The sequence below is a fragment of the Mesocricetus auratus genome, unplaced genomic scaffold (genome assembly GCF_017639785.1).
Source record: "Mesocricetus auratus isolate SY011 unplaced genomic scaffold, BCM_Maur_2.0 Super-Scaffold_15014, whole genome shotgun sequence".
Lineage (NCBI taxonomy): Eukaryota > Metazoa > Chordata > Mammalia > Rodentia > Cricetidae > Mesocricetus > Mesocricetus auratus.
Window position 1 is genome coordinate 18,076,565 of NW_024429186.1, and position 10,334 is coordinate 18,086,898.

The window sequence follows — 10,334 nt, forward strand, 5'->3', positions numbered from 1 at the left end:
TCAGGCTACTCTTGCATAGTAAGTTAACCAAACCCCAGTTGCTTGGTCTTTTTTTTTTTTTCCTTCAATAGTTCTGTTGAAATATAACTCTTATACCATACAATTCACACATTGGCGGTTTAGGAGTTTTCACAGTTACAACTTGCAACTGTTGATCTGGGCTGAACCAAAATTTTCTTTAGTTTATGTAGCCAAAGAAAATGCAAATTCAGGGGATGAGGAGATGTTTTGGTGGGTGAAGTATCTGCTGCGTAGGTGTGAGGACCGAGTTCAGATGCCCAGAAATCACATTCTGAAAAAAGAACAGCAACCTGGGGCAGAGATGTGTGCTTGTTAACGCAGTGTAGACAAGCGGAAATGGGAAAATTTCTGTTCAGTCAGACTAGGCAGTCAGTGAACTTCAGGTTTGAGGAGACATTACCTCAAAAAATAAGATTGAGAGGGATCGGGGAAGCTACCCAATGTTGACCTCTGGCCTCTATGTATACACCCACACACACATACACAACACATCACACCATATCACCACACACACACACACACACAGAAACACACCACACACCACATACACACACAGAGAAACACACACAGAGAAACACACCACACACCACATACACACACAGAGAAACACACACACACAGAAACACACCACACACCACATACACACACAGAGAAACACACACACAGAGAAACACACCACACACCACATACACACACAGAGAAACACACACACACAGAAACACACCACACACGCACACACACATATACAGAGAAATACACACTACACACCACATACACACACACAGAGAAACACACACACACCACAAATACACACCTACCACACCACACACACACACACACACACACACACACACACAAGCACTCCCAGGCATACAAAGAGGGAAACTGAGCAAAGTGGAGGAAGGTGAGCCCAGGGACGACATGGACAGAGCAGTCAACGCCCGTCTTCCTCTGGTGTTGTCTCTGGGTGGGTAAAGGGCCATCCACAAGGAGTTACAGCCTGCCTTTGAGTGGGAAGAAGAGGAGAGGATCACATCTTTACAAGCCTCTGTCCTGCCTGCTTTGGACAAACAGAAGGCCCTCCGCTTCAGCTCAATACTCTTTCACACTTGTGAGAGACTTGTGGTTTCTTTCACTTCTCTGGTAAAAAGTAAGAAGACAGCTAGCTTTGTGTCATAAGAATAACAGAACATGAAGTAAGCTATGCATTGTGCAATATATATATATATGCATATATATATATATTTGGAGTCTGTCATTCAGTTATTGCAGGTGTTTGCAGTAAGTGCTATCATATCCCTAGTCTACTGAAGACGAAACAGAGACTGCCAAGTAACACGAAGAAATGTTACTATGAACACACAGCTGGGAGGCTGCGAGCTGGGACTCGAGCCAGACAGGCTGGCTCCCCATCCAGCGTAAAAATGATAAGAAGTTATGGGAAGGAGACATTAGGAAGACGAAGAACTCAAAGAAGATAGCCAGCCTAGGACTGAGTCAGAGAGAGGAGAAATGTGTAAAGGAATGGTCATAGTATAGGAATAAAAGAGAGAGTGAGGGAAGAAATAGGAGGAGGGCAGAGAGAAGGGACACATTCAATGAGCATAGAAAAATCATTCCTTAGACTTGGCATCCAGGAAGCTCCCACTAAGCTTAGCAAGAGAGTCAGTCTACATCAGGGTTCCTCCACGATGACACCATACTGACCAGTGCACCCAGGTCACGCTATACCATAGGACGTTCAGCAGTGTCCCTAGCTCTGCCCACTAGATGTCAGGAGCATCCTTCCCCCACTTGTGGCAAGCATAACTGTATACATCAATGGGGTGTAATCATGACCTCTTGTAATACCAGCACTGGGGAGGCTGAGAGAGGACAGCTTCTGAGACAGTTTGAGGCTGGCTTGGGCTGTGAAACCCTGCCTCCATTACACACACACACACACACACACACACACACACACACACACACACACGTTCAGATATTGCCTAATGTCCCTTGGAAAATAAAAGTGCACTGGAATGGGCTGAACATTCCCCCTTCGTAGAGTGGTGGGTTGACACGAGAATGGAGCAGAAAGATGAGGGGATGAGAGATGAGGGAAAGGAAAACAAGAAAGCTTGGACAATGTGCAGGAAGATGTGGCAGGGACTGGAGGTGAAAGTGTGACCAAAGGAGAGAGTGGCTGTTTTAAGACTTCTGTGTATTTATCAAGTGTGTACAATTAGAGGGAGCAGTGACGTTCTAGGACCGGCGAAAAGGACACAGCAGAAAGTAAAAGTTTACAGATGAAGGACGGAAAGGAGATGATGTACATGGACCGAGAAAGACAGACAAAACAGACAGCAGACAACAGGCTGTGAATTCTTGGGATAGACAACATGGAGTGCGGTCCTAACCACAAATTCAAAGCTCAGTCTTTGAAAACGGTAGACACTCCTACTCCAGAGACCAAAGAAAGAGGCCTGAGGTTGAAGATGTAGGATGCTGTGCATATTTGGCGATGGCAAGTAGAGAGAGTGTTCCCATCTGTTGGCTTCTATTTTCCAAGCCAAGCATGTGTCGTGGTCATCCCCAGATCTGGGCTGGAGCCTAGGGAGGAGGAAGGAGGCAGCAAGGAAAGCCAAGAGGAGGAGGGTGAGATGGTTAGGTGGTGCTGAAAGCCATTTACAGTCTGGAGCTGGGAATTTAAGATGGGGCAAGCCTGGACTGTGTAAGGATTTTCTCCAGCAGCTTCATCTATTCAGGGGAAACAGCACTGAGCACATGGCTAAAGCCTTGGGAACACACAGTAGCTTCCCCAGGCAGCCTGCAGTAGTTCTCCAACACTGAGTGGGTCTGCTTTGGCCAAAGAGATAATCTGAGTACCTCTGGGCAGTGATGGCGAACTCCTTTAATCCCAGCACTCGGGAGGAAGAGGCAGGTGATCTCTGTGAGTTTGAGGTCAGCCTGCTCTACAAAACATGTTCCAGGACAGACTCTAAAGCTACAAAACAAAACAAAACAAGAAGTAGGAGCTTATAGCATCCTGTCATCCCTAGGATCAGAAAACAAATCTGCTAGCTCCCCAAACCCCCAACTCCTACTGTCTATAGGGGTCATGACTTGTGCCGTACCCCATTAAGATGGGAGCGGAGACTGTTGACTTTCTATGATTGAGGCCCCTGATTCTCTGCAAGCCATGCCTGCCTCCCACCCAATGACAGTGCTATAATCCGGATCCACAATGTCTTTCAAAGCCAATGTGTTAAAGATCAGATCCCAGACTGACAGTATTAGAGGATGGTAGAAGCATTAAGTGGTAGGGCTGGGTAAGAGGTCTTTAGGCCATTGGGCAGTGCCCTCCAAGGGGTTGTGGGGACCCTGTTGTCTTCCAGGGGTACTCTGTTTCATGTCTACACCATGAAGTTTTACTCTTCCACAGGTCCCTCACTGTGCTGCATTGTCTTATCACAGGATCAAAAGCCACAGGGCCAACTGACCGTGGGCTGAACCTCTAAAACGGAGTCAAAAGAAACCTCACTTTACAGGTGATAGTCTCGGGTGTTTGTCACAGTAACAGAAACTGACTCATAAGCTACCTTCCCTTTGGCAGCTGTGCCCAGTCCTGGAGGGACGGAAGCACAAATAAGCAAAGACCCCAGTAAGAATCAACATGCTGACGGGGTGGTGGTGGCACACATCTTTAATCCCAGCACTCAGGAGGCAGAGGCACACGGATCTCTGTGAGTTTGAGGCCAGCCTGGTCTACAGAGTGAGTTCCAGGACAAGCTCCAAAGCTACAGAGAAACCATGTTTGGAAAAAAGAAAGAAAGAAAGAATAAACATGCAGGATTCTAGTCATGACTATCTGTTTGCTCATCTTCACATGGGCAAGCCCATTGTGGACTTGGGACCAAAGAAAACTCCATGAGAGGCATTAATTGGCCCCAAACACTTTTCTGGGATCTATGCATCTTCTCCCTCATGACTTAATAGTAAGAGAATTCCAGAAGCCTGGAATACTGTTTATTGGAATCAGAAAGTCACATGTAGAAAACAATTTTGACTCAACCCAGGAACAGCCTGAGGAGGCAGCTGTGTGGTCAGGGCAGCATTTGGAACTTCCCTCAGCACAGGGCAAGGGTCAGATGACTACAGCCACACCAGGAATGTGGCTTTTTGAGGATCACTGCCTGCCAGGGAGGCCAACAAAGATAAAGAAAGGCATCGCAGAGGGACTCTCAAATTGGTTCCACTTCCTGGTAGCATCCAGGAGCAGCCCCATCCCCATCCACAGACTTCAAGACTGGGGTGCTGATTACCAAGAGGCTGAGGTGAGGAAAATGAGCATTTATTTATCGATATCCGTAAAGTTTGAGTCAAGCAAGATGAAGACTCTACCCGGCCCATTACCTATGGTCAACAGTGCGTTAAGGGCACTAGAAAATGTGTTAGGAGGGTAGAGTTCATGACAAGTGCTCTACCAACATCAACATTTCAAATAAGAAGAAAGTAGAATGAAGAGAGGGAGGCAGGGATGGGTGAGGGAAAGAGGTGGGGAGGGATAAAGGGAAGAAAGGAGGAAGGAAAAATAAGAAGGAAGGAGGAAGACAGAGAAGGATAAAGGGAGGAGGAAGGGAGGGAGAAAGAAGCAATGAAGGAAGGGGAGAAGAAGGGACAGGGAGAGGGAGAGAGGCAGGAATGGAGAGAAAGAAAGTAGAAACTCTTTGTGCTCCCCAGTTTGTTAGAACCCAGCTTCCTGGGTCCCACCCTGAGCCCACTCAGTAGACCTAGGCTAAGGTCCACATTTGTATTTCTTAGCCACCCTCCCCCCAGCTCCTGCTGGTGATGCTGATCTGAGCCCATCCTCCCTAACCAAGTGCCCTTTGGCAAAGGCCATGGGTGAAAAGTGCCAGAATCAGGGTTGAATCCTGGCCCCCTTGAGTTAGGTTAAATTGGCAATCTCAGTCCCTGCTCACTTACTCATTTATGCCTGGGGGACTGTCACACTGCACACATGTGAAAGAAGTGCGGATGCTATTTCTTGTCCCCATCCTAAAGCATGGATGTAACTCATGGCTGTTTGGATAAGGCACTCAAGACAAGCGCCGACTTGGCTTCAGGAGTCGTGAGGACGTTACAGAATTGGTTGCCTTCCCACACTCTCTTCCTCTTCTTCTGAACCCCCAGGGACCAAAATAGGACTCAACACCTACCAAGGCACTGCCAGTGATGACATTTCTCAGCGTAGGAGAGAGCTGATCACTTTCAAATTTGATATTATTTTAAGTACATTATCTTTAAAATCTGGGTCAGGTTGAAAAATGAACTTGTGCTCATAGGATGTTACAGCTGGAAGAAAACTTTAAAACCATCTAATTTTCTCATCAAAGGTAAGGAAACAGAGGCCCAGAGAGGGGCAGCCACTTGTAGAAGGAGGCACAGCAAGCTAAATGACAAATGCAGTTTTGGTAGTAGGGAGTGCTAACTGAAAGCTAGGTAAGCCGTTTTTTCAGCACTGGCGTGCTGGCTAGTTTTTATGTCAGCTTGACACAGGCTGGTGTCACCAGAGAGAAGGGAACTCCAATTGAGGAAAAGCGCCTTGGTAGGACCAGGCTGTAGGCAAGTCTGTAAGGCATTTTCTTAATTAGATATTGATGGGCCCAGCCCACCATGGGTAAGGCCATCCCTTGGCTTGGTGCTGTAAGAGATCAAGCTGAACCAGAGCCATGAGGAGCGAGCGAACGAGCAGGTAAGCAGCCCTCTTCTGCAGCCCTCCTCAGTGGCATCTGCCTCAGCTCCTGCCTCCAGGCGCCTGCCTTGCTTGGGTTCCTGTCCTGGCTTCCTCCAGTGAAGAGCTATGATGTGGAAGTGTAAGCCAAGTAAAAGCCCCCCTCTCTAAGTTGCTTCTGGCCCTGATTTTTTTTTTTTTTTTTTTTACGAGACAGGGTTTCTCTGTATTGTTTTGGAGGCTGTTGGTCCAGCCTGGCCTCGAACTCACAGAGATCCGCCTGCCTCTGCCTCCTGAGTGCTGGGATTAAGGCGTGCGCCACCACGGCCCGGCGGTCCTGATGTTTTATCGCATCAACAGATACCCTAACTAAGACACCTGGGTTGGTAGGAAGCCCCAGAACTTCTGAGTATAGAGGATTCTCAAATTGGGGCAATTAATCTATTTCCATAGAAGAAGAGATCAATACCAGGATCTCCAAAAATAAGGGATTTTTCAGGATGGTAGGGTCGGGTGCTCTAGGTAGAATCCTAGGTCTAGGGTATGCTAAGTACATGGTTTACACACTAAAAATTTTCACCAATGAAAGGCATTTATTTAAAACAATGGCCCCATACCATGTCACTTCCCTTCTTAATTTGTTTTTCTTTCTGGTGGGTCAGGAACTGGGCCAGGTTCTTTGCCCTAATTCTTCTGTATGCTTCCTGCTTCAGGTTGGCCCCTTCCTTTTCCTCTTTGACTTTTTTTTACTCTCGTTTAACACTTTATCCCCAAATCAGAAAGAGCTTGGCCTGTGCCCAGGGCAGAGCACACATCTGTGGCTTTAACTGATATGGATGGGTAAGCTAAAGGCAGCTCTATGCTCATTTTTTTTTGCTTTGTTTTTTCTCTATGCTATTCAGTTAGCCGCTACTTGTGGATGCCAACAACTGCCGGGCACTTAGGATACGCTTCTGAGCTTGCAGACAGCCCCTTCAGCAAGCATGTTCTGTGTGCCCACGCTCTGAGGACCACATTCTGCTGGCTCCTGGGCAATACTAATGATTCCATGAAGAAGCCTGACACAGTTCCTGCCCCTGGGGGGTGTCCAGGCTGGGTTCTGAGAAATGACTGGTTTCTGGGTAGAGTCCAAGCACCTGCCTCAAGGGTTAGGATATGGCAGGTGGCAGAAGAGCTGGCTCACACAAGCCTGCAGAAGTCAATCACTCATTTGAAGCTGGGGGGAAGGGGGGGAATGGGGATGGGGGTGGGGGGTGGAGAGGTGAGGGGTGAGGGATGGGAGTGGGGGTGTTTTTTCAAACTTGTGATTAATAGAACCAGTATTAGAAATTAAGTTACATAAAAATGGACTATGGACACCCCCATGGAGGGCCTCACCCTCCCTGGGGAAACAAAGGGGTATGGGGGGGGTTGAAGGGAGGGCATGGGAGGAGGGGAAGGAAAGGGAGAGGGACCTGGGATTGACATGTGAAGCAACCTTGTTTCTAATTTAAATTTAAAAAGAAAAAATGATAGTAAAAGTGGTTATAGACACAACTTAGCCTTTTCTAATTATTTTCTTATTTTTGTATGTGTGTATGTCTGCAATCCTGTGTGTTTGCATGTTCAAATGTGTGTGGGTAAATATGTGTTTATGTGTTGGGGGGGCCAGAGGGTCTCTTCATTTTTTCTTGTTGAGATAAGATTTCCTCCAGAGCTCACTCATTTGGCTAGTCTGATTAGCCAGTTTGCCACATGGATTTCCTGTCTCTGCCTCCCGAGGTTGGGGGGAGGACAATAGGAGGGGTGCCACATCTACCCAACATTTACATTGCTGCTGGGATACGAACTCCAGTCTTTCTCATGCTTAGAGGGTGAGCACTTTACCCACTGAGAACTCCTAGTCCCCAGTTTTCAACAAAGCATTTTGCTCATGGTTCAACTGGACACTCAGCCACCGTTATCGAGAGAGGACTGAAAAGCCCACCTGTCAGGCCATCCCATCACCTGCCTGCAATGGCATCTGAGGCCCCATTATTTCTGTGAGCTATGTCATTATCCCCAGAGGCCACAGGGGAGATTCTTGGGATGGGGCTTGGGTGGGGGCAAAAGCTGCTAGCCCCTGCCTCAGGTCCGCTAAGTTGTTTCCTTGCAAAGCGTGGTGAGGCTCCCGGATAGCGGACAGGGAGATGAGAGCTTGAGTAGTAGTGAGAGCTCTAGATGCTACAAATAGAAGGTGGGCTTTGGGGAAAGGTGGGGCCATGATGAGCTTCGGGAAGGGATACACCAGGGATGCAAAGTTGAAAGAATCGTCCATATTGAAGGGACCGAACAAACAAACAAGCAAGCAAGCAAAGACTGTTAGCGCTGAGCTGGCTAGTCCAGCCACGGTTTCCCCCTCCCCTATCTGCATTATCTTCCCCCTCTCCATTTTTCTTTCTCTTTCTCCTACACTATAAATAATTACAAGGCTTTGTTCTTTGCCTTGGGAATAGCTTCCCCAGCTGTTGCTGTGTTCCTGAACTGAATAAAGCTGCTCTTGAAATCTACAAAAGAAACTGATTGAGCTGTGTGTGCTTCTAAAGTGGCTAAACTCCGTTGCAGTGGGGGGAATCTTAATTGCAAAATAAATACCATGGAGTGCCTTTTGTCCCCTTATGTGCAGATGCGCTGAGGGGCACATGGTTAGGGTGGCTCTTCTCTGTCACCACCTGTGCTGTGGCAGAGCCAGAGGAGAAAGCCTAGGCTGGAGGTAGAGTGACAGTCTCAGACCCTCCACGGGCCAGCCCTCTTCCTCTTCCTCCCTCCTCAGGCCCCCAGGAAGCAGCATTTCCAAGCCATGTCCCTTAGAAGAGCTTCAGGCATGGGTGAACTAGTTTCTTAGCAATAATCACTGTTTTCATGGCATTATGGGAAGCAGTTCTAGAAGGCAGAACTGCCGAGGAGTGACATCTGCTCTGAGAAGATGCTGAGGAGAAAAGCAAGTAGTACATATGGTCTCCTATCAGGGCCAAAGGAGCCGGAGGCGGATCTCTTGTGGATGTTGGCTCATGAGGGGGAAAATGGTTGGAGCTCCTCTCAGCTGGCCACTCGAGTCAGCCGACCATGCTTCAGACCACCCACGAGTGTCTACAGGAGCAGGTACCACTCATTAGAACACAGAAAACACCAAAATTATGTGTCCTTCATGGTGACACCCAGATGGCCAAATGACAGCCTGACCTCCTCTAGTGCACTCATGGTGTGGCTTGTTACTACAGGCCTGAGTCACAAGCTCCCAGAGGGGTCCCAGCCCCCAAGGCTACCTCTGCCTCTAGGATACTGTTTCTGTTTGGGCTGTTGTTGCTAATTTTGTGGTAAAATAGAAACAAAAATATTTTTCCACTTTCAAAGTATTGGTTTCAGGGGCATTAAATACATGTACAATGTGAAGTGGCCGTCACCACTATCTAGTTGAGGAATTTTCATCACTCCTAATAGAAACCCCATGTCTGCTAAGCAGCACCTCTGGCTCCTTCCTCTGCCAGTCCTGCTCATTTTCTTTCTATTCTATGGATTTATGTATTCTGGACATGGTATGTAATATATATGTGATCTCTCATGACCAACTTCTTTCCCTAAGTATCAAGCTGATGTGATGTGTGTGTGCATGCATACATACTTGTATATGCGTGTGTGTGTGTGTGTGTGTGTGTGTGTGTGTGTGTGTGTACTGGTGTCCATGTGCCACAGCATGTGTGAAGATCAGAGGACCACTTTTGGGAATCAGTTTCCTTCTTCTGGGACATCAAACACAGAATCTGGGGGGGGGTCAAACATGGGTTGTCAGGCCTGTGCAGCAGGTACTTTTACCTACTGAGCCATCGTGTTGTAGTGTACCTTGGTCTTTTATTCCTTTTTGTGTCTGAATAGTTTCATTACATGGATCCATCATATTTCAGGTATCTTCTGTCACCCACAGCACTCAGCAATTATCACTACTCAGCAATGTTACTACTAACCTTATGATTGTATGATCTCCTTATGATCGTATGATCTCCTTATGATCATATGAACTCATTATGATCAAATGGACTCCTCTCCTTTCCCGTTGTATTATCTCATTTGCTTTACAACATACCTTCAGCGTAGCCAGGGCTTGACAGCCCCAGAGAGAGGATGACTAGACGAGGTACCTTTCAGAACAATGTTGAACTGCATCCTCTCCTTTGGTTCCAAGGCCCAAAGCCTTGGTTCCCAATATACTTCTAGGGAAAGGAGTTCCTGATCTACATCCTCGAGAAGCAATCTGGTGCCTAGTGGCTCTCCCCCTCCTCATATGTAGGCATGACTGTTTCTCAGATGTGTACTTCTGGTGTAAAGACAAATAAAAGATAGCTGGTGTTGGGCTGGAGAGATGGCTCTGAGGTTAAGAGCACTGCCTACTTCTCCAGAGGTCCTGGGTTCAACTCCCAGCAACCACAGGGTGTCTCACAACCATCTACAATGGGATCTGATGTCCTCTTTTGTCATGCTGGCATATATGCAAATAGAGCACTCATACATAGAAATAAGCATTTTTTTGTTTTTTGAATATTTGAATATAAATTTGAATATAAAAGCCTCTTAGCATTGTATGACT